This window comes from Cimex lectularius, unplaced genomic scaffold (genome assembly GCF_000648675.2).
Source record: "Cimex lectularius strain Harlan isolate CLEC.00 unplaced genomic scaffold, Clec_2.1 scaffold257, whole genome shotgun sequence".
Classification (NCBI taxonomy): domain Eukaryota; kingdom Metazoa; phylum Arthropoda; class Insecta; order Hemiptera; family Cimicidae; genus Cimex; species Cimex lectularius.
In genome coordinates this window covers 264,771-290,696 of record NW_019392829.1, presented here as the reverse complement: position 1 = coordinate 290,696, position 25,926 = coordinate 264,771, and the positions used below count along the sequence as shown (strand labels likewise).

At 35.0% G+C, this 25,926-nt stretch overlaps 2 protein-coding genes across 2 annotated transcripts in view; one reads left to right on the top strand and one right to left on the bottom strand.

The window, feature by feature from the left end:
- The window catches only part of LOC106668987 (midasin), a 241,911-nt gene that overhangs the window by 92,623 nt on the left and 123,362 nt on the right, over positions 1 to 25,926 (top strand). The gene's annotated exons all lie outside the window — the stretch shown is intronic.
- The window catches only part of LOC112127454, a 107,040-nt gene that overhangs the window by 59,995 nt on the left and 21,119 nt on the right, over positions 1 to 25,926 (bottom strand). The window lies entirely within an intron of this gene.

The following is a 25,926-nucleotide window of genomic DNA, read 5'->3' as shown; positions in this document are numbered from 1 at the left end:
AAATAAAAATTGTTTTACATTTTTAATTAGCATTTCAATATCGCGCATTTCTTCCTCTTGTCTTAATTACATCTCCAAGACGCCTCAGAATACAGTCTGGAAATGCCTCTTTGCTGGAATTTAGCCCATTCTTCACGAAGAGCTCTTTCAAGATCGCGGAGTATATGAAGAAGTGACGAACCTGCTCTTATTCGTCTTTTGAGGTGATTCCATAAAAGCTTGATGGGTTCAAGTCTGGAAAACGGGGTGATTTTAATTAAGACTCTAATGTTATGCTGTTGAAAGTACGTTTGCGTACTATGCGAGCAACACGTGGATGGGCATCATCGTGCATTAGAATAGGATTGTCGCTGATGTCATCGAGGATAGGCAACGCATGATGTTCCAAAATTTCCAACCCTCCACGAACAACAACCAACTCCGTGCGACTTTCCATTGAAATTCCCGCCCACACCATCACTGAGTCACGTTCAAAAGGTTGGCTCTTGGAAAAATTACAGGCTTCGCACCTTTCATTTCGGCTTCTCCACACTCTTTCAAGTCCATCTGGAGATCGTAGAGCAAATCTACACTCATCCGTAAAAAGTACAGCAGTCCAATCGTTCAAAGACCAACGGCTGTATTCATGAAAAAATGCGAGCCGTGCAACTCTGTGTCTACTGATTAATTCTGGTCCTCTTACGTGGCGAAAAGCGATCAGTCCATACCGATTTATTCTTCTTCGAGCAGTGCGTTCAGAAATTTGGAAACCTCGAACTTCGTTGGAGTTTATGAATCGGTTAACAACAGTAAGGTGCCGGTTTCGCAAAACTCTCATAGCCAAAAAATGGTCATCCTGTTGGTGACCCTAGGGCGTCCAGAACCGGGCCTTCTATTGTAGGACCCTTCAGAATACAAATGAGACTGATTGAACATTTTAAATTCCGTAAAAAATAAACGTTGAAAAATCCTTTATCCGGTATTGCATTAAGGATTAAGTGTGTTTATATCTTATTGATATTCCCAAATTAAAACATAGCATAAACAAATATTTATTGGTAAAAACTATGAGACAAATTACGGGCAAAATTGTCTTTTCAAGAAAATGAAATAATTCCATTGGGCCGAATTTTTTCCCTATCAGTGTATTACTATTTAACATTTTAACATTAATATTTCCGGCGAACATGGGTTTGCTTGAATATTTATTTATGTGTAAACAAGGATGTTTTAAGATATAAAAAATAGAAAAACTCTCAGTTGAACGAAAAGTCTAACACTTAAACTTTTATTGAAGTTAAGTTTGGTAGTGTAAGTTAGTAACACTAGAATACTGTTTCAGTCCTTGGAAATGTAGGGACTGAATCTATCTGGAAAGAAATTTAAAACAAGCTATTAAAAACTTAATTGTTAATTTTTTTCCCATCGTGATGATTATCTTGGTATTATGATGATTTTAAAACAGTGCGAAAGTTCCTCAGATAACAATTGAACTTGTTTTTATTTATTTAGACCATACCGAGATCCAGATTATTCGGGAGTAAAAAAAGTGATCGATACATCTAACACTGTTATGAAATACTCATTAGTAATGTCCGGATTCTCGAGTAATAGCATTTTTTTCGTTGCTAACTTTTATTGCAATGAAACCAAAATAAAAATTCGAATCGTGGAAATGATGTTCTTGGGACACAATGTACTTTTATTTCGTTCGAAAATGCAGGTTTCTCGGTCTTAAGTTTAATTTAATTTTTTTTTGCCGGCTAACTACTATGGTCATAGTCGGCTTCTCGCTTATTTGTCCTTCTCATGTGATTTTATAATCTGGAAAAAATGCATTATTTTCTGCGTTTTTTCTCACTTTCCTGTCATTTCTTTTGGTTGATAGACGATCCATATGTTTGTTAGTATTTTGTTATAATCATGTTTTTATTAACGTTTCTTCCACAAGCAATATTCCTACAACACATATCACATACATACACACTCATGGTACTATAAGGTTTTAGATGTTTGGCAAGTGAATGGGTGAGTTGCAGGTGACCCACCCCTATGGGAGTCGGGCATTGAGAATCACTCTCCATTCACGCTAATAAATACGTTCTACCGAATAACCTTGCCCGGCGTTTCTTTTTCCACTTATTCATTAACCTAACTAACCTAAGTTTTTGTCAAGTCTGCGGATATTCCTCGGCAGACATGTCCACTCATACATAACCACACGCTTATAAGAACAACACACTGGAAGTGTTGAACGGATGCCCCCGAGCCCGTCCCTCACATTTCTTTATAGATATTAAATTACCTAACCTAATTCGGTGGGCCTATGAGTGTTTTCACTTCTCATTTTCTCCTATTCAGTCTTTATTCGCTTTGGTAGCATAATAGAACCACGTAATAATAAAAATAATAATGCGTGTTACGTTCATAGGACCTTATGGTCAAAATTGAAAGGTTTAAGGTGGTATAAAAAATTATAAGAAGAGGTGAATTACAAGGGAAAAATGTATTGTACTTTATTATTATTGAAACAAAAACTTTTTAATGCTAATTGTTGCAAAAAGTTTATTGAGGTGAGAGAGAGTTGAGAGTTGATAATTTATGTTGTTTATGTTGTTCTGGTCCTTTTATACATACTTCATAAATTATTTAGAGATCGTGAGATGCGATATGGTGTGATGTAGGTTTAGAACAACTTTTTCTTTATCGTGCCAACTTTTCGATCTTTATTGAGATAATCTTCAATGCCTGGGATTTATAAGCATTGTTTAAATTATACAAATACATAAATAAATGTTTTTCTAAACATAAATCATAACAGTCCGCATCTCAAGATCTCTAAACAATCATTACATAACGGTCATTTAATATTACAAATACTTCCTAAACTTCTAACGACTTTTCTGTCGTCATCTAATTGCATATTTTTGAATTCATATTGCCACTTTAGTGTTAATATGATCGATTGATTATAAAATAAAGAGACACATCATAAACAATGTTTAAGCAAGAATGAATTTTATTACGTAAAAACCAGATCGAGATGCTCAAATGGCTGCAGTTTAAAACAAAATATGCGCGAAAGAAAAGAAAAAGATGGAAAACATGTAGAGGGCCGGCGATGACCTCAGCTGTTTGTTGGCCCATAAACTTCCCACTTATTATTACGTAAATACAATTTTTTCTATGTTAAATGGGATATTTTACCTTTATTTCACATGTTTGCACTTCGAGCCTTTTATTGCACGTTTCTAGGTTTTTATTCCAAGTTTTGGAGGTTTTTACTGCCCAAAAATCTCAATTTTTCTTATAGGGTTACTTATTTACTTTTATTTTACGTATTTCATATTCACATTCACTTATTTACATCATTGAGTACCTTGGTTATTTATTAAAGAGCGAAAGGCAGCGAGGTCTTCATAAAAGTTGTTTTTTCTACCCATTTGTACTACTTTCAGGCGTATTTCCACTTTAGCTTTGGGGGGGGGGTAAAGCCTTTGACTCGCAAATATTGCATGAAACGCATCAAAGAATGTTATATTTATCAATTTTTTAAATTTTATATATTATAGCATTTAGAACGTGCTAAAAAAATCTAAATAAGATAAATATTGATTAACTTATTTATCAGTTTATCAACGAGAAATTAGGCAAACAGTTCATTTTACAAAAACTTATAGTCGAACCAAAGGTTTTGGCCAATTAAATGAACGAGATGTGCATACGTTAAAAATTTAAAATAGTATTTTTCCCCTTTTATTTTGCAAGTGTATACAAGTTCACCGAGCAAAAATTATATTGTATAGTAGATAAATATATGCGTAAGATATTTGCATACATATTATAGGCGGGTCAGACATGAACAAGTTTTGAAAAGGGCTAGTTCCTGTATTCGACCGGCAAAAGGTATAGGTAATAAAAAGCGAAAAGAAAAAGTGGCTGTGAATTTCATAAAATATCCCATCACGTAATAATTTCTATGTATAAGTTTTTTTGACCATTTCAGTCCTGAGCGCATGCGAAATATTACAACACATATCCAATACGCATTCACACTAATAAATACATTCACACCTACATACATCCATTCTAATTGGGATGCCCAAGTCACGTACACAGCTCGAGAGGCGATTCGACTGTCTGCCCCTCCCCATTCACGCTAGTAAATACACTCACTCACACAAAACACTTATTTTGAAGGCTATATACAATAAAAAAATTCCCAATTCCCTAAAAAGCGAAACTGGGGACACTGACTCGCTACCGTGTCCGAGAACCCTTCTTAAATCCGATGCCTACACGCTCTCTGTATGGAGCCAAGGCATGACACGCCTCTAATATGTGGGACACTTCGACCAACCTTTTTCTGCATAAGGGGCAAAGTTTTATTATTATTCCTGGGATGGATTATTGGAGTTGAGCATACACCTACTAATTAAATTATCACGCATTTCAGAAAATACTGGGAAGATAAAAATGGGTTGCATTGAGCAGTATTACCGAGCAAACGCAACTCAAAGTGCTAGATTAAGACATAATTCTTCTTTAAAAGTGCATACATTTCTTGTAAAAAAAGTTCGGTTTTACGATTAAAATAAAAAAAATATTAACATAATTTACATAAAGCTTTTCAGAATTTTAATATTTTGGCGTAAAAATGATTAATTGATGAGGTTTTGTTTGATTTTAAGAAAGATATAGGAATCGGTGAATTTAACCAGTACGTTTCCCAACGAATGAAATATGTAAAAAGGGTTCGGTTTTTCTGAATTACTTGCTCGCTCACGTCCCCAATGGTTTTCGGGTGACATCTTGTCAAACAAAAGCGCGGCCGGCCAAAAGGTTTACGACCCAACCCCGGCCCGTCCCGCACAATAATTCCGACATCGGCATAAAAATCACATACGGCTCCGTATAATTTAGAAACCCAGATCTCTCTCGATTTGGAAAAAAACATTTTTCTCCCAGAGCGTAAGTGGAAATGAGGAGGGTTCGGTTTGTTTTCTTTTCTTCCTTGATCTTAGGTGAGATCTATGAGAACAGAAAAACACAACACAATCCCGTTGAAAGAAACTTTTCTGCCATCTAGTTCAGGGAGAGATTATCTTTTGTAACGGAGTTTCCGATTTTGTATATTCTCGGGTCAAAAATAGAACCGTCAGTTTATTTTTAAATTGACGAATTAAACAATTTTTGATAATCGACATCTTGGGTCGAACCATTCAGACAGAATTTAAAATTCTGAAATGTATAGCAAATAAAAAAAAAATCCACGGGTGGCTGATTTCCCCTAAAAAGGAATTGAACGTTAACGCTTAAATAAACCTCTCTTTAACTAGGACCGAATGACAAGTAGTTACGAGGTATTTCGATTAAGGGTTAAAAAGACAGAAAAGACAACTAATTCCAGCAGGATAAATAAAACGAAGTTAGTTTATGGAAATCAAGCCGTTAATTAGCCGGTCACCTCTGTGTACAACCAGCGGGTACAAAATTTCTCCAATCAACCTCGTTTGGCTTGAATTGAGAAGTCATGAAACTTTTCCATTCAAGACGAGTCGAGAATTACTAATTGTTTCCTAAGGAAATTGCCTATTCCATGTTTGCTACGCTTTATTATTATTTTTGTGACTATTTTTGATCCTTTTTTACCTAGCAATACGCGTTTTACGATTGCAGGAAAAGTTATGACAGTAATTGTGTTCCCATGTTCTGTTTAATATTTATGATCACTTTTGATATTTTTATTGCTTGTAACTCTCCACGCTGTTTTTCTCCGGGATACGTTTATTCTTAGAAAAACCTTGGGAAATATATCGTCTTGATCACATCCCCCTTATTATTTTTATTCTCTTTATATACAAAATAATTTATTCAAAACAATTCATTAATTGAATGCTAACATTTGTACAAAAACGTATTTTTTTAACCTTCCAGGATATTTAATTAATAATAAACTCATATAATTTTTACTAATTATACATAATTGTTCTTTTGTATGCAGTTCTATGAATAAGCCAATATTTAATTGAAATAAGGCGTTACATTTTTACCGGCTGTTTTAAGTTCTTTCATGGAACTTTTAACGTGTTAACCCCTTTTTGTGCCTTTGTCGTAAGGAAAGTGGATAAGGTACTACAGCAGGGGTAATTTATCCAGTCCATTTGTGAAACTGCCATCTAGTGCTGTCGTGAAAATGGATCGGACATTAACTGTTTTGCTGAATCTGTTTTCTTTTCTAGTTCCTACGTTAATGTCACACTTACATTTGTTGGAATTCAATTGAATAAGGCGATTCAATTTTATTCAATGCCATTATTCAGTTTTAAATTCACAAATTTTACGATACGAACGAGAATTCATTATCTCTTATATAACTAATATGAACCTCTAACATTATAATTTCATATTACAAAAAGTCCAGGAATATGGGAAAGTGAAAAGAAAACACTCAGTTCCTTCTTCAAGCTTTCGAAGAATATATTTTAGTAGTTTCATCAAGACTTGGAATTAAAATTAATTACAAATATGAACATCTATTTACTTTTGTTACTGTTGGCTTTCTAGTATAATCAAATTACTAATTAGATTTTTAAGATTTCAAATTTTAGAGTAAACATGACGAGTTCGTTGTATAGTAAAAATAGAACTTGTTTGTGTTTCTTAACCTTATTTATGATGATTTCAAATTCAGTAAAGACAATGTCCAGACTCTTACTTTTGAACCCTAGATCCGCATAGTTTCACTTGTCTATGTATATTAGAGGATAAACTTTCTAGAAACCACTTAGAAGAGATTTTCCCCAGTTTATAAATTACAGTTTATAAATTTTATGTAGTATTTTGTGTTTTTAAAGGCATATTACTGTACAATATTAATATAAAAATAGGATGTATAAGTTAATAAACCGCAAACAAATTGTTTATTGAGTTATTGTTTAGCTCTTTTAGAATATATTTTATATAAATTAATATTTCATTTTCTTACTTCAATTATTAGGTTTATTTATTTAGAAATCGTGAGATGCGGTCTGGTGTGATGTAGGTTTCAGAAAAACATTTTCTTTATCGTGCCAACGTTTCGATCTTTATTGAGATCATCTTCAGGGCCTGGGATTTACAAACATTGTTTACATATAACAATTGCATTTTGGATGTGGAAAAGTGAATTTATACAATGCAAAATATATTTTTTATATATTCAATCAAAATATTTCTACTCACTTAAAGTGTTTTTCTTCTGTGTAATTGTGCCATTGTTGCGTGTCGTGTCGAGCGTGCCAGTGAGATTTTGCTATTTTGTGTTTATATAAGTTGGATTTTGAAGGGGTGGGGAAGGATGTCGGTATAGAAAAGACATTTTTATATAAGGCGTCGGCTTCTTTGAGGTGAAAAGAGCCGACGAAGGGAAAAAATGTGTTGGTAATGGTTCGGTCACATTATCCTTTCTGGATTATATAGAAAGGGATAAAATAGGAAAAGGAAAGCTAAATTGTTGGGAAATTAGACTATGTGAAAATATTTGATGTGTGGAATGTAATGTGATGATATAGGTATGTTATCTGTATTGAATTTGTTTAATGATATTGGCGTAGCTGCGACTGAGTTTACACGTATGTGTTCTGTAATTGATGCTGTGTTTATCTCTGTTGATATAAACCATTTCTAAGAAATTACGTTTATGTTTGTTTTGTTCTGTGTGTAATACTTTTGGATTTTTGAAGTCGAAATCGTGTTGGTGTTCAAGATGGTGGGTAGCGAGTGCTGTAGGATTTTGCTTGGGGTTTTTGCAGTCATAGATATGTTGCTTTACTCTCTTGTCCAGATGTTGGGATGTAAGACCGATGTAAGTTGCCGGACAGTTTAAACAGTTGATCTTGTAGATTACGTCAGATTTATTTGTTATTGGTGTGGGATCTTTAATTTTGGAAAAAAGTGTTTGAATTGTTTTATAATTTTTGAAAACTATTTTGAAGTTATCGGACAAGAGAAATGTGTTTAATTATGTGATAGGCCTTCGAGAAATGGTATGGAAATATATGCTTTGATTGAATATATAAAAATTATATTTTGCATTGTATAAATTCACTTTTCCACATCCAAAATGTAATTGTTATATGTAAACAATGTTTGTAAATCCCAGACCCTGAAGATGATCTCAATAAAGATCGAAACGTTGGCACGATAAAGAAAATATTTTTCTGAAACCTACATCACACCAGACCGCATCTCACGATTTCTAAATAAATATCGATTAACAGTCACTAATCACACTTATTATTTACTTTTATTATTTACGCTTTTGCAATATTTGTTGTTCGATTGAATTGTAATTTCACTGTTGTGTATTCACAAGTCTAAATTATAAATTTGAAGTTTTTGATGTCGTTGAAAGCTGTATCGAACTTACAGAACGTGTTGAAATGCTGTTTAGGATTGAGAGTGCACAAGTCTTTTTTCCTGTAGTACAGGCAAATTAAATTTGCTCAATATTTGTTTATAAATTCCTTTTTATTTTTTGATTATTACCTTTCGATTTATTTTTAGTAGGAAAATGTTGAACACTTTAAATCCATAAAATTTTCATGATCAATTTTGATATTTGTGATTTTTTAGAGTTGGTGAGATGCGGTCTGGTGTGATGTAGGTTTAGAAAAACATTTTTTATCGTGCTAACGGTTCTATCTTTATTGAGATTATCATAAATAATTTATATTGATACATCCCAGACCCTGAAGATGATCTCAATAAAGACAGAAACGTTCCCACGATAAAAAAAAAATGTTTTTCTGAACCTTCATCATACCTTCATAGCATTTCACGATCTCTAAATAATAATTACTTATCGGTCACTAAATTATTACACGCTTGATGTTTGTATACAGTTAATGCTTATTCAACTATTTACTTTTTTGAATAACAATATTTTTTTAAATACGTTGATATGGGAAATTTCCTTACCCCTGCCTGCTCTCCAAAAAAGTATGATAACAGATGTGCAGCGAAATGAGTAATTCTTTGAAATAAATGGAAGAAGGCAGAATGGTAGCACTGTACTAGGGGGAAAGTCGTCTCTTTCACATGCTTAAAGCAGAAACAATTCATTTTGAGAAAATAGGAAATGGGCCAATCCGTACACGTCGGGAAAAGGTTTTTTTTGGGGGGGCTTTCTTGTTAAGCTGAGATTGGCTCAGTAACAGGTGGTGCCTTAAGATAAACCGGTTCCTGAGTTTTCTATAGGTCGAGTGTACGGGGATGACGGAGCACTTCTTATTGCCCAAATAAAAAAATTAAACAAAAACATTACCTATCACATTTTCCAGTTAATTTTTTTAACCTATAGAACCGCAAAAGTTTGAAATATAGCACAGATTTCTATATGTTGTATGATATTACGTCGAGGTCTGAGAGACAGAAGAACTTGACATCATCCTGGTCTAATTGTCCTTTAAATTTTATCTGTCAGGCGCGTTCCAAGTACAAGTAAACGCTAAGACCAACCACTGAAAATGGCACATTACCTGAACAACTTACAGGCTGTCAAAGGTCTACTTTGGCAAAACATACTTGGCTTGTCTTTGTATTTGCATATACAATTTTCATTTTTTCCGTTGAATTCAGTGCAGTTTCTTTGATTAAAGTATTAACACATTATGAATTCGAAGAAACTTAGGACTACAAAATAACACTTTCATTTCACACGACCAATTGATAAACGTGGCGATCATTTTTTATTCTATGAAATTATATTTGAAGAAAGATAAGAATCTCCGATTAATTAAATTGTTTATGTGGCCCAATCGTCATAAGAAGACAAATTTTCCCCAAAATCATTTTAGAATGTTAGTTAGTTAATCTTAAAAACAATCAAATCTTTAAATTGCCTACTTGCGCTTTAGAAACTGAACAACGCGGAGAATGATAATTATAAGCTTTCCTCAGAGAAAGGGTGGATTTTCCTGAAGTCTCACCCCCACCGAACGTAGAAGAGGGTGAATTAAATCCTTGAATCCTTCATTTATCAAAATCCTTCGGCGATGCCGTCTGCGCGCACCCCACAATTTCTAGAATAACATGACGAAGGGAAGATCTCTGCCTTGGCAAACGCAAAGAAAACTTTCCACCGTGCTTTTCTTAACTCTTTGCTATGATTTCGCCGGGGTGGTTTTAAATGTATCTCTGGTCAGATTTGAAAGTTCTCCGAGGGGTCACTGGGTGGAAAATTTAGTCCGACACGCTTCGCCGTCCTCTCGTTTTTGTGTTAATTGCCGCAACTTTACTGTGGAAAACTCACCTGCTTTCCTTCAAAAAGGGTGGAAAAAGCGAAATGCAAACGAGATTCGTCTCCCATCAAAAAAGTCGGCCGAGTTGCTTTTTATCCTGGACTGTCCTTTTGTCTTTATCGTAGTTACGTATTCCCCTCGGCCGCCTCTTTTATCCCTATCCATTACGTATTGCCCTCAAAAATAACATTTTTACTGTCGTGCCGGGTCAAGAGATATTGAAATTAAACTTCACCTGTAAGTTCTAATTCGTCGGTGTGTAACTATAATGTTTCATATAATGCCTAAACAAAGCAAAACATTCAACGGAGGTTTATCATTTTGCTTTATTAAATTTCTATTTTCAGCTCGTTTAGCTTCGACACTTTGAAATTTAAATTCAATTAACAGTATCAAAACGAAAAGAAAAATTTGAAAACTTTCGATAATCTATTATTAATTTAGCTCGTTTCGTTTTTCGCCATTTATAGATGATATTAGTAATTCGTTAAAATTCCATGATAATGTTTTTTGAAATGACAACTTTTCAAATTATTATGCGTTAATCGTTAAGTAGGATAATTCGATAAATATTAGTTTTTAAAAAATTTCATGATGGTATTTTTGTCATGAATACTATTAAAACAGTTCATTTGATTAGTTTCGACACTTATAGATCGTCAGCGAAACGGGGCGGACCAGGTTAATAGGAAAATTGTTCTAATTCTATACTCGGATATTTTTTAAAAATATTTTTATGGTTTTACGAGGGTTTGCAACTGCAGGGGTCATAGACCGGAAGTTGCTTTCGTCATGAGAACGCGCGAAAGTGCCTTATGGGAAACATTAATACAAAAGAAGCACAGACTGTAGTCAATATACAAAATAGAAATCTTGAAAAGTACGTACTGAGCATTAAAAAACGTGAATATATAAAAAATACATGTCAGAATGGAAAATAGATAGTATAGCCTTAACCATAATAACAATAAATTGTGAATAGATTTGTGCTTAAGTAGATTGATTAATTTGAAAATGAATAAGCAGTAATGATAACAAACCAGCATGATAATTCTACCCGACTTACTTAACTGTTAAAAAAAGGGAAAAGAGATTAAGTTAATATGGACGAAATGTACGCAGAAGTTATTAATTAGTAAACGAGGTAGAAATGTTTTGTATTTAAGACCAAACTTTTCCGGTAAGTGCGGCCCTGTATTTTTCCGGTGCTTGCTCTTTCACGATTACCATTTCTTCCGGACAATGGGCCAGTTCTTTCTGCGCGGCGGAGGAGAGGCAATATTCCAGCCAATCGTGCTGTTACGAAATTGTGGGGACTTTATCGACCTCCGAAACACTACGATTCCCGTCAATGATAGTGTAAAAAAAAATCGAGAAATCGGAATTGTTTAAAGTCATGGCGAAGAACGTTAAAAACAACGCCCCATTTGAACAAACTTAATTGTATTGCAATGTTATTTCAAAGTCTACACGTGATAGGATTTTCAAGATTGGTACATGCCTTGCATACGTTTGCGCCTGTCTTAGCAGTAAATTTAATCTAATATCAAACGCTCAATACAGTAGGTAATTTGCTTATTGCGAAATTTTCCTTAGTTTCATTGTACGAAAAACACCGTTAATCAATCTACAAATTAAATGGAGTTTAAGTAAAGATCGGCCAATTAGTATTTTAACACGCATCATCAGGGCATAGAATACGAAATGTTTTATGTTTATTGCATTATTATTAAACTGTTCAAAGGCGAAATCGATTAACTCCAAAAAACACAAAATGAAAAAATGTGAGGAAATAATATTCGTTGTTTTTCAAAATTGAAATCAAAATGAAAATAAACTTTGCGTAATGCATAACTATATGTTTTATTTATTTATTTATTTTTTATGGGGGTTCGTAACAGAAGAGGTCATATAAACAAACCCTCAGGGTGCTGGTGTTTTTGAAAAAAAGCCCATTTGTAAGTACGGCCCCTGTATTCGAACACGGGACCTACCTTACAGAGATGACGCCTTTCGGATATTATTATTTGGTAAAAATGTCATAGTAATATTTTGGGAGTCTGCGAAAAGTCTAAAACAATTCGTTTTTGAAAGGTTCAACATGTCCACATTAACACAATCCGAAAACTGTTCTGTAGATAACCGTTAGTATTTCGTTAATATTTCATAATAATAAACATTTTGAGAGCCTTAAAATGGTTTTAAAGAGTTCTTTTGGAGCGTTTCTGTATTTATAAATTAATCCAACTTCAGCGTAACTAGGTGGACCAGGATAATTCTAGCATTATACTAACCGTACACAGATATTAGTACATATTTTGTTAAAATTTCATACTAATAAATTTGGAGAGCCAACTAAATTTGTAAATCCGTCATTGGAAAATTTCTACATTTACATATTTGTAGTGTGAAAACGGTTCTAACTCTGTAGATAACTATTAGTATTTAGAGCTTAAAAATGATTTAAAATAGGTCGTCAGGATAGTTTCTATATTTAACAATTAATACAATCTAAACGAAAGTAGGCGGATCAGGATAATCCTAGAACTGTACCAACTCTGTACAAATATATTAATACTTGGCTAAAATTTCATGATAATATTCCGGTCGTAACTAAAAGATTACAAAAGTTTCCAAAACAGTTATTTTGGCTAGTTGCGACATTTATAAATCGATAAAGCATCAGCGAAACAAGGCGGACCAGGATCATCCGACAAAAGTTTAGCTCTGTACAAATATTTGTATATCGTTAAAATTCCACGTTTATGTTTTGGATGAAGAAGACTATTCAAAGCAGTTGTTTTTGAGGGTTTCGAAAATTATCCATTCGTAGAGGATAGCATAAGAACCTTTCCAACGCCGTGGGTAATCTTTGTATTTCGTTAAATTTGCATAATAATAATTATTACAAACATATTCAAAACAGTTTTTTTTGCTAGTTTTCACCGACATGTTATAAAGATGACACCGACTCACGCACCCTCTCTGCTAACTACCTTAAAAAAGTGACTTGTCTTTATAAAATCACACAGACCCGCTAGGAAAAGAAAAGGCAGAAATTTCTTCTCTATTCGAATAACAACTTGTTAAAAATCATAAACCTCATTGAATCGTTGACTGTTTTCTTGATACTGGATTCGCCTAAGTTTGTCCCCTTTATCTGAAAATTACTGCCGGTTTATCACGAAATGGGACCGATGAAAACTTGAGCAATTTGTATCTGGTGGGCTTAAATTGTAATCGATGATGTTGAAAATTGTAAACACGGCGGTTAAAGCATGAGCGCTAAATTTTAAATAATGAATCGCCTTGTAACGAGTTTTCACGTAATTAGAACGTTCCTTCGGCGAGCCTTTAAATACTTGACGAAACAGGGGAAAAAATCATTTCTCTACGTCCGAATCGTAATTATTATAGGGTCTGCCCTATACGGCGCGTTTATTTCCAAAATCTCTCAAATCATTCTCATCGTTTTGATAGCACATGAATATACGAAAGAAACCGAGGGTGCAATTGAACAGGCATCAGTTGGATCCGTCTCCTTGTTCACCCTTTGAAGAATAAATCTGGAAATTCCGTTTAAATAGTGTTTTGTAACCGTCGAGCCTCTCCTATATACTCGTTCTTTAATAAAAAACCCATACCGATGGAAAAAGCGTTTTAGCGATCTGGAGGTTTTCTTACAGTACAGTGAAGCCGTTTCTTTTTCTGCCGTTCGCCTGAACCTGGAAACTACCGCTGTTTGAATATTAAGGGCAGACAAGCCGTGGAAGGACATAAAACGGGATAATAAACGTTCATTGCGTTAGAACGGTAAAAAAATCCTTAAAAACTAGAGAGTAAAGAAAGCATTCCTGCAAATTTGGAGAAATAAACTTAAAGACTAACAATACATACAGCCTGTTTGAAAAAAAAAGAATATGAGTAATCAAAATTTAATTGGAAATCAAATCGTTTATCATTAGTGAAATTTTTTACATTACAAAAACATGCCTTGTGAATGTCTATGAAAATAACGATTACTAAGATCCACTTTTTCGAGTTGTATCGGTCATCTTTCTTGTTTTGAGTGAAGAACGGTTTGTAAATAAATTCGCTTGACGATTAAAAAATCAATTTAAGTTTATACTTAATGTCTTGAGCAGATACGCGACTGGAGAGTATCAAGCTTTCGACAAAGTGTGGCATGAGGGATTATTATACGTATTAAAATTATGTTTTTCCCCAGGCCTATTATCTGATTATATAAATTATAAAAGGTTTATAATATTAAATTATTAACCGTAAGGAGAGATTTTTGCCAGTAAACCAGGGATCGAAGACTTTCGAACTGAAAGTTCTTCCAGGTGTGCCACAAGGAACAATACTCTCTCCGCTGTTGTTCAGAATTTTTACTTCGGATATGCCCACAAATGAGTATGCACTTACCGGCACATACGCAGATGTCACTCCAATATTAACAAGTCATCTCTCTTTTAGACAAACTTCACTTATTTTACAAAACATCAATGTTACAAAATATCAACAATTTAAAAATGGAAAATAAAGTTTTACCCCGCAAAGTCATAACATTTCGCGTTAGGCTTCGGTTAATATGGATGCGAATTCATTCGTGGTTACATTGTGCGCGTTTTCTGATAGGTCGTTTCTGCCTCCGAGCAAAATGGACGAACTTAACGAGTTTTATTTTCTTGAAGCTATTGTTCATAGGTGGTAGGAAAACTTAGCATTTTAACCACTTATTTTCCACAAGAGACGAGAAGGGGGAGTTTTAAACTTATTGCTATTCCCTTAAAAAAATGCATGTTAATCCATGTACGTTTAGCGGTCACAATGGACCATAAAAATTAAAATGAAATTTGAAAAATGGCAAAAAGTGGGAAAATTCGAATACTCAACTGACAATCAAATTTACTATTAAAATCAAAACTTTCGACTCAAATTTATTTGGATGTACGACTGCCAAGCTTATGGATCGAGAATTTTAGATTGGATTGATTGGAGAAGTTGGGAATAGGAATCCTTGGTTGGGCCTTACATTTCACAACCGTACGCCCAGAGAGGTCTAATCATTGTTTTATAAATTAAAAGTTTGTTTTTAATGTCTAATTTTGATCGTGAGTTTTGTCTCCATTTTGTGAACCGTACTGTTAATCCATTCAGGTGTTGTTGTCACAAGCGTTGTTGTGTAAGTGTTGAGTGTTAATTAGGGGTGCGAATTACGTGTAAGAATCGCTGTATCATTAGCGAATGTGTGTGTCGAAATGTTAACATGTGCAGGAATATCTGCAGTGTATATGGAAAATAGAAAAGGGCCAAGTATGCTTCCCTGAGGAACACCCGCCCTAATACGTATCTAAGGTGCGAATTCTGCTCCCTGACGGACTCGACAAAATCGATTCGTCAGATAAGATCTCAGTATAAGATAGTACGTATGAGGGAGGATGTTCTTCAGTTTCCGAAGTAAGCCCGAGTGCCAGACTCGATCGAAGGCCTGTTGTAAATCAAGAAAGGCACCCAAGCAATGCTGTTTTTGTTCGAGGGAAGAGGCTATATTGTCAGCAACACGATGTAATTGTTGAGTTGTCGAGTGAAATGTGCGGAACCCAAACTGATGATCTGGAATAATATTAGAATTTTCAATTATTTGCACTAATCACACGGAGAAGTATTTTTTCTAGTATTTTGACAAGGATAGAAAGGAGACTAATGGGTCGATTGGAATTTGGAAGATCAGAAGGTTTATTTGGCTTATGAACCATTTTAATTATAGAGAACTTCCATTGCAATGGAAAATATGTACTCCTGAGTGCAGCGTTGTATAGGTATGTTAAGTATAGTAAGCCTCTGTGGGACAAATTTTGTAATATTTGTTTTGTAATTAGATCATAACCTGGAGCTTTTCGTGAAGGTAGTTGTGTAATAATGTGTCGTATGTCTGATGGAGTAAATGCTTTAGGAGGATGAGAGAGTTGCAAAGGGACATTCAAGTCGTGTTCAATGTTATGCTGATGGTCATGATCATCATTATACTAGATGGCGGATTAGCTGCTTTTTTGCCACAATCATAAATTGAAATCCGATCTGCTGGTTGTATATTATACGGTTGCAGATAAAAATAAATGAAGTAAAAAAAAAGTTTAAAACCTAAAATTTTCACGACGTATAAGCTTTGTGTGTAGAAAAGTGGGTAGAATTTTTTTTTTCTTACACCACACCTATAGAATAGAAACGGTCAATACCCAAGCCCTGCTTTCCTATCCATTTGAGAACTAATCAGACGATGTATATCCAGGGGAAATCCTCTGGAAACAATATTTAAATCTTAACGACCCCCGAAGAATAATACGATTCGCACACGTATGAATATGCATATGGTGGCCTGCGGGAGGGCTCGCAATCGGTGTAATTATAAAGCAACAGATTACCCGAAAGGCAAGATTGCCCATTTGCCTACTGAAATCCGCTTAAGGCATTTTCAAATAATGCCAGTCGCAGCCGCATGGGAAAATTCGACTTATTCGCTTCTACAATTTGCAGCAATGGCGAACCTAACTTCGGTATCGCCCTCGTGGGATCGTTCTAGCAGCTATCAACCCCTCGACAACGTTTATTACCCCCTTTTACAAACATCCTGCCTGCTACAGTTGGTCCGGTCGATGTCCCAATCTTGACATTTTTGTCAGACAACATATAACAACTCCATGCTGCTCCAATGTATTACAAAAATTCTAGCGACAACTAAGGAAAACTAAGGAAAAGTTTCTGTCTTGTTAAAACTTTCCCTGGTTGCAAGATCTCTCGTGTTACACTATCGTATAAAAAGAAAAAATCCGCCAGTAACTAAATAATAATATAAACCTAAATAGTAGTTATTGAATTATACTTTGATCGTTTTCTATCATTCTGGATCCTGCGTTAACTTTTTACTATTATGAAGTTGACAAAATGCCGATCCGCATTTCAGTGAAACATAAACCAGTGACCCAGTAAAATGATCATGTACATCAGTTGAATATATTTATGCTTTATTNACCCAGTAGTGCCCGTGTGCCAGTTCAATATGAACATTCATTAGGCTACCTATTCTAGGCTATTCACCCTAACTTTTCTTGCAGATGTGAATATACCCACATTGACAACTAAGGAAAACGAAGGAAAAGTTTCTGTTTTGTTAAAACTTTCCCTGGTTGCAAGATCTCTCGTGTCACACTATCGCATAAAAAGAAAAAATCATTTGCTATCATTGTGGATCCTTCGTTAACTTTTTTTATTATGAAGTTGACAAAATACAAATCCGCATTTCAGTGAAATATAAACCAGCGAGCGTAATAGACTGACCCAGTAAAATGATCATGTACATCAGTTGAATATATTTATGCTTTATTAAAAAAAAACAAAAAAACAGAATAGTTTAAAAAATATTATATACTAGCTATGAGATGATAGGTTCTAAATTTGTAATCATTATGATTTGTCTGCTTAATTTATATAAAGAACCATGTTAACTTATACATGTAAAATTATAAAATGAGTAATATGTGTAATCTGGTGTGGTGTATATTGGAAAAACATTTTCTTTATCATGCCAACGTTTCGATCTTTATTTAGATCATCATCAGAGCCTGGGATTTGTAAACTTTATATCTTATTTTTATTTGTATAATTTAAAAAAAGGTTTATAAATCCCATGCTCTGAAGATGACCTCAATAAATATCGAAACGTTTGGACGATAAAGAATGTTTTTCTAACCTACATCACACCAGACCGCATCTCACGATCTTTAAATAATTGTAAAATGAATAGAAGTATAAAACATTCTTAACATTTCATTTTTGAAAAAATTCTGGTTTGTCTTGAAACGAATTAGATTTAAGAATTGTTATGTTGACTCTTTATGAGATGCAAAGTAAAAACAAGGGTTTGAACACAGTTCTGTTATCTTTCATTCAAAACGACATTGAAGTAGAATTTCAATGAGTTCGAATATATTTCGTTATAAAGATAAGAAAGTTATACGTGTTGTTAACTCACAAAGGGTAGTGACAGTTTTGGCCGGATAGAGGCGTTGACGCCATTTTGGAATTGGACAGCTCGCATGGAGAAACCGGCCGGTTTTCGTGATAAATCCGGGAAATAAGTAGGCCTGTCAGGTAACCTGAAATAATTTAACTCCCGGTTGAACGGTAACACGGATCGGGTTGATTTCCAATCAGAAAGCTCCAAAGCGCTTGGTGTTGGGGGCCAACTTGGCATGAACTCCACTCGACCTATAATGCCCTTGGCTTCAATTCAAAGGCGTCGGCAAAGTGTTTTCTTTGGCCCTACTTGATGACCACTAACGTAATAAGCCCCTAAGTTTTCAAGACGTTGAGAGCGACGTTCGCCGAGGGTAACTTTACCCATAGATTCTGTCAAAAATGTCACATTGTGCTACAAGTCTAATTTTTCAGTATTAAAAGCTAAAATATTTGATTTGGCAGTAAAAAGTTGTTTGAACGCGAAATAGGAGATGTAAATGAAATTCGTATGGCTGTGCACATCGATGTTTAGATGGTTTTAGTTTTCCTTCCAGGTGTTGTGTATTTTTGGGGGAAAAACCCCAGACACGCAAGTTTTATTTTTTGTCTATCTTCATGAGCCAAAAAAAAAATTGATCTAACTACTCCAAATAGCATGTATATTCCGCAAGGTTTTTTGGTGATAAATTCAACCGTGCTAACTGTTTTACTTTCTCAATTTATTCTCAAAAAATAATTTCCCATCGATGTTTTTTTTTCGAAATCTTCAATCCAGAACCAAATTATTTATTTATAATTTTAATTGAAAGTAAATTAGTTGTTTTACATGTGTCGAAACAAAACAATTTCCTCAAATAACATCGTATCACGCTCTAAATGCAACAACAGATCACGTAACTCATTAAAGCACGATTCAGTCAATGCAAATTTCATTACTGCAAATAAAATTACAGTTTTACTTCAAAATCGCAATACACATTACGAGTGGCATGTAGACTCATAAATTTGTTATTGTTGATGCCATAATTAAGAGTATTGTTAATAGATGTTTATACATGTTAACCGTTCAAATCATAAGAAATAGTTTCAAAGTCCTGATGAAAGGGGATTTCTTCGAAAGAGTGACAAAAGAATTAAGTTTTATTTCTTTAATATATGCCTTATACCTGATATTTTTTATATATAATTTGTTTCCTAACTTATTAAATTATTGTTTCATTAGTAATCACGAAAATTAAATGCCAATATAGCTTACATCATTGTTTCCAACTATGTAACAATGTCTCCGTAATTTGATTGGTCGATATTCGACATTTCTACAGCACATTATTGAAAATTTATGTCGGTGGTTGTTTCATTAACTTTTAGTTGACATAATTACTCTAAACCTCAGCATTAATATGACAAAAATAACAAGCAGTTCTACTCGGTATCTTGACTTGTACTTTGATAAGAGGGCGACAGGGCGACGTAATGTTTGTAGCCACTGTTTAGAAATAAGTTATCTCTTAAAAAAAAAGAAAAAAAAGAGGTTATTCCTTTCACTAATCAGGCCAATACGACAACATTCATTAGGAGATGATGGGGTTTGGTCTGCGAGTTGGCGAACTCATATTGAACTGGCACACGGGCAATACTGGGGCTGTCTTCACTCGCGGGGTTTTTGTTTGAATAACCCAAACAAAAAACCCGCGAGTGAAGACAGACCCAGTAGTGCCCGTGTGCCAGTTCAATATGAACATTCATTAGGCTACCTATTCTAGGCTATTCACCCTAACTTTTCTTGCAGATGTGAATATACCCACATTATTTCTACCCTCTATTATTTCGTCATCAATGGCGAATTATTGTCTCGACCGGTTCAGCTAAATAAGGCAGTTGCTGGACTATATCAAACAATACAACCACGCGAAATAATGTTTCGCGTTATGTATAAAACCAACATATAACTTTCTCTATTTATGACGCACCATATCGTCCAAAGACAATTAAGTAAATTAAGATTTAATTTTTGTGGATCTTTTCCCGTTCGAAGAAGAATTAAAATTAAAAAAGAATAACAATGAACAAGGAATGGCTTCAGCACATTTAAAAAAAAAGAAATAAACAATCAAACACAGTCATTAATATTAAAAAAAAAAAAATGGGGCGACGGTGGCCGCAACGGTTTAGGCGTTGACACGGCGCTCATCACTGTAAGATAAAGGTCCCGTGTTCGAATCCAGCGGCCCTATGTTCAAACTCGACATACTTACAATGGGGTTTTTTTTTTTTCGAAAACACCGGCACCCCGAGGGTTTATATGACCTCTGCTGTTGCGAACCCTCGAAATAAAAAGCCCACTGGCGTTGAAAAAATAGTGTGATGCGAACTCGACAAAACTGGAGATTGAGAAAGCGATGAATCAAAGTTGATGGCTCAAGTCCGTAAATTTCTTTCGATCAAAAACAACTTCCGACCTCAGGAAAAATCTAAGAGAGATTCCCGTGGTTCTCTCAATTCACGACGTTTTCGGCGCTTCAACCAAATAACGAAAAATATTCTCGTTGATGCTCTGGCATTAAAAACTGTGTAATTAAAAACTGCAGTATATGATTTTTGGCCGTGCTGTCCTCGCCGGTTTAGCCTGTAGACATATTTCGGCATTTCGCCTTCTCTTAAAATTACCGTTGATAAAACTGCACACAGAACGCTGTTAAAGAGGGCGAAATTCCAAATTCCGTTTAACAGTCAAAACAATAAAAATAAATAGACCATGATGATCGAGCTTGTAATTGATTTAATTATAAAGAAGTTTTCGTCTTGAATATTGGTTTAAACTTATAGATGTTGTAAAGTAAAATGTGATGCTGGGTGTTGTGTTATTTAGAAATATGTTCTTTCCTTTAACGAGGGCATTTTGACCTGGATCGAGAAACTGGCGGATAAACTTTCTAATAACTTGAAGTTCGGATCGAGAAAAGGAAAAATTGGTTTTTCCACGGTGCCGACGACCTAGGAAGGAAGGCGGACAGAATTGATATATGGGAGAACCTAGGCGACTAATGATTGTATCCAAGGCGTTATCTCACCGAGAACATGAGCGACCAAGTTCTCCGGATCGGAGATATGACCTCGCTGCCAGACGAACCAAGTTCGGAATTTGTCGCTTCCGTAAGCCCCCCCTTCGGACTAATGGTAGTTGAATTTATGCCCTCTTTCCTCCTTCCCACATAAAACCGCCACCACTCCAGTGACAATTCACTTCCGCCCTCTTTTAGCCTCTGGGTCATTTACATTACTTACTTTTGTGCTAGCATTGTCGAACATTACTTTATTTTTCGTCCTTCCAACCGTAAGCACAAGGGTTGTGACATTAAGACTGTTTTCCTCTTGCTTCATATTAACAACACTAACTATCCTTTCATCTGAAATATAAAGCCGTTTAGAGCATGGAGTTCAGTCATTGTCAGTCGAACTCATTGAATCGAAACTTCCATGAGCCGGGAAACTATGCTCATTCGTACAAACCGTTAACGTTTAATATGTAAATTCCGATCGCCGGGACTACATTATATGCCAGTTCTATGCTTAGCCTCGCTTCGCTACTTTCTGAAACTCTTCTTTCCATACGGGCGTACACAGTTTCTACGAATTTTAAACAATCGAAATCTTTTTTTTACATACATAACTGCGTTCTTTATCAAAATTGAGTTTTACCACATTTAAATCAAATAATTAAATGCAAAAAATTTAACAGCGGAAAAAATATAATTCTATGCTGGATTACAGGGCATTCAGAGATCCGTGAGAATGAGTTGGTAGATGTGAAGGCGAAACAGGCTATCGATACAGAGTAATTCTGCGAATATAAATAAGCAAAAAGCGTTGGTAGGCGTTTACTCAATGCGAGTTGGCTGAGTGGCAGGAACTTCAAAATGGCTCCGCAGGCGGATCACTGTATCGGTCCAGGTTCCCCGTGGTACCCAAGGCTCCATGGTTTCAAGAATGCGGGGAAACTCGCGACTTCTATACCGTAAATTACATGGATCAGAAGCAACCATGGCTTATGGAGTGCTCATAAATATAAGATTGGCCTGAGGGAATCTGCCAATTGTGCTTCCTGTGACTGTACAGAGGACATGCACCATATAATTATGGAATGCCCAGAATACGAGGAAATGAGACAGAATCTCATCAGTGGCATCGATCGATTCCTTGGTTGGAGTGGCCAGTCCTTTTTCCTTGGCAACTTTAATTACATCTGGGAAAGAGACATATACCATCTAATTTATTGTTTCATAAGGGAAAGTTGCATTGAGGTATAATCCAAAGGTAGACATATAACATGGGGCGCATGCTTCGGCTCGGGTCTCAAAAAAAAAAAGAAAGATTTTGATACATGGGTAATATAATATCATAACCCCCCCCCAAAAAAAAAAGGGAAATGTATTGACAAAGAAACGTAACATCGATGTTATCAATATTTTTCCATAAATAAAGTGTGTGTTTTTCTCAAAATTTTACACCTCATGGGTTTTTTCATATAAAATATCTCAGTGAACGAATTTCTTTAATGTTTCAATATTCAACTGTACATTTAAATCTTAATGCGAAATAATAGTAACAAACGGTTTTATATGTTGTTATCATATGCGATATAACATATGTATGATAGAAGAATGATCGTGTCGGACCTTTTCATCCAGCATCGGTCTTTTCCGCCACATAAAATATTTGAACGTGAAACTTTTTTGCCAGATAGGTTTGTTACAATTCAGAAAAAGTCAAACAAGATTAAAAAATACGTCATTTTATTTCCTTGTTTATCCCCTTTATATCAACTTAACTCCTTCCAGTTTGCTATTGGGAGAAATACATTTTCCCATCGTTTCAGTCGCGTTGGTTATTTTGCACCGATGGATAAACGAAAGGGATTGATGATGAATGGCTAATCCAGTGCACATACACCGTATATGAAAGTATATTCTTTTGTTTGACGATATGGGTCTAGTGAAAATCAATCGATTTTTTTCCGGTTAAGAAACGTACTCTTATCTACCATAATCTCAACACATCATATTCTCTGTTAAAAATAAATATATAATAAATGTGTGAATGAGAGAGTGACATTAATTTAGGCAGAAAGTCGTACGAAATGATTAGAGACAGAAGGAAGGGGAAAAAGGATAAAAACTTATATTATATCCATTGTATTTCGTGGTCCGATTGACCACATCTTTCAATTAATTAATTTTTATGCAAGGTATTGGCTGAAATTAAAAGGTTAGTGTTACGAGCAGGATTCGAACCCTCCACCTTCGGTACACTAACGTTTTCATTTCAAGCAATACCTTACATAAAGACATTATATCCTTACATTATATCCTTGTAACACGTTCCCTTAAGGACAACACATACAATACAAATAGAAAACCTTAGGTACCTGCATGGAATGCTACAATAAGCAGGATTAGATAATTTAAAAATAATTTTTAGGAAGTGGTAGTCTTATAAGGACATATATACAAATGGTTACCAAAACCGCTGGTTGACCACAATGCAAATTGTTCCGTACTACAACAAACAACTAACAAATTCGAGACAAATATTGAGGCGATTTTGCTTTGAACAAACCATACAACTCAGAAAATAAAATAGTCTACGATTAACATCACGGCACTTCAGATTTCTGTATTGTTGTACATAATTTGTTGAAGTCGTGAGCAGCGGTCAAGAATGAAGTAGTTTAGAAAAACACCTTTTTTTATTTTTTTTTGCCGACATTTCGACCTATATTCGGGTCATCTTCAGCGCATAAAATGTGATGCTATTCTTGTGGTGTCATATTGGTTTTATGTGAACGTGTTGTGTTATAGTACCTCACTTTATCGGCAAAAAAATAAAAATGGTGTTTTTCTAAACTACCTCATTGTTGACCACTCCTCACAGTGTCAACAAATTACGAAACTACCGGTCTCTAAGAAACACACGTGTTGTACATACAAATCTTCACGACTCCCACCAAAAAGGAGTACAATTGAGGATTTTTACAGGTCTTTATAGTTTGGAGCCCAAAACTAACTGCTTTCTTAATTCTAGCGGTAAATTACTCATTTTATTAATTATTGCCTAACGTTATTTGGTATACAGTCTGCTGTACTTTCTTTTTCATATCATTTACATACAGGTTCCATGAAAGGGTTTCACTATTCGTAATGACCAATCACTTCAAGGAATCTACGTAAGGCAAGGCAGCACCTCCATTCTACTAATTGATTGAACTACGTTGTTACCGTTTAGTTAGGTGGATAGACATACAGATAGATAGACACGTAAAAATAGAGAGGAAGTGAGAGGGTGTGGAAGAGTGTATGGGTGGTGGGAGGGAGAGAACGTAACGAGAAGTGGGAGCATGAATGTGCTAGGTGTACAATTGTTTAACCTTTTTTCGTATGGCCTTTACGTTTATGTCGTTCAATGTTTAACAAAATATCTATATATGGTAATGTAACTAGTAAAACGATACGTAGAAATTTTTCGTTCTGCTCGAATAAACCTCAATATTTCTTGGGGAGAATTGCGTTCAACGATGCTTCTCTGCCTACCTTTCTTTGGTAGGGCTTGTGTTTGCCATGTTGTAAAAGTTGTTTTTCCCAATTTAGTAATTATTATGATAAACGAATGCGTGGAATGATTTGAATTTGAAACGTTTTTGCCGGCTAAATCGGATTATTCCGCACGAACTAACTCACTCCCATATCTGGAGGGGATCGCGTACGAAGTTCTCCACTTATCAATTATGCGTTAGGCCTAGGGCAAGACTTGATTCCTTTGTTTATTTATGACTATAAAATAGAAACGAATTCCGAAGTGTTAAATCGTCGAGAAGGGCGAGAACTTGTCGCCGACTGAATATTCACGAGTTTAATCCTTTGGGCTTCATCTCAACTGGCGATCTTTTCACCCCATTCTGTGGGCGCGTTCAAAACCTAATTCTCCTCTCACTTCCAGTTGCTTGTATGCGGAAAAAAAGTTCACACGACTTGTCTATTCGTTACACTATTTCATATGGCCTATCCGACCTCATCCGAAATCGCTGAACTAATACCCAATTTATATTCTGGGGGGGGGGGAACCTACAACATCCTTAAATGGTATCATCCTATTTATGCTTCTCATTATTTATAAGCGTTTTTTACTTAAAGCTCCCCAGCAAAAGTGTTTGATTCTGAGATCGGATGTGAATAAATTCGTGCAATAATAATTAAACGCATAATTTCTTATGGTTTTTTGATGCTGTAGTTCAGAACTTCATTTTCGATTCTCTCTCTCACTCTCTCTCTTTATCTCACTCTCTCACTCACTCACTCACTCACTCACTCACTCAAACTCTCTTTCTCACTCTCCAAATTTCACGTAGCCACCGAAAATATCGTTTCACAATCTCATTTTATGAATTGTAATACTTTTACTCTAATAAATTTACTGAAAAAGCGAATTCCAATTAGAGTATTTTTATTTTAATACAAAGTAAACAGGTCGTCAGTTCTTTTAACTTATTTCCTTTGTCTTTTCCAGCCAAAAAAATCGGACCTGTTAACGATTTACAGGAAAAAAGAGCGTTTATTAAGTTTTCAAATACGTCTTTGTCGTCAGTGAC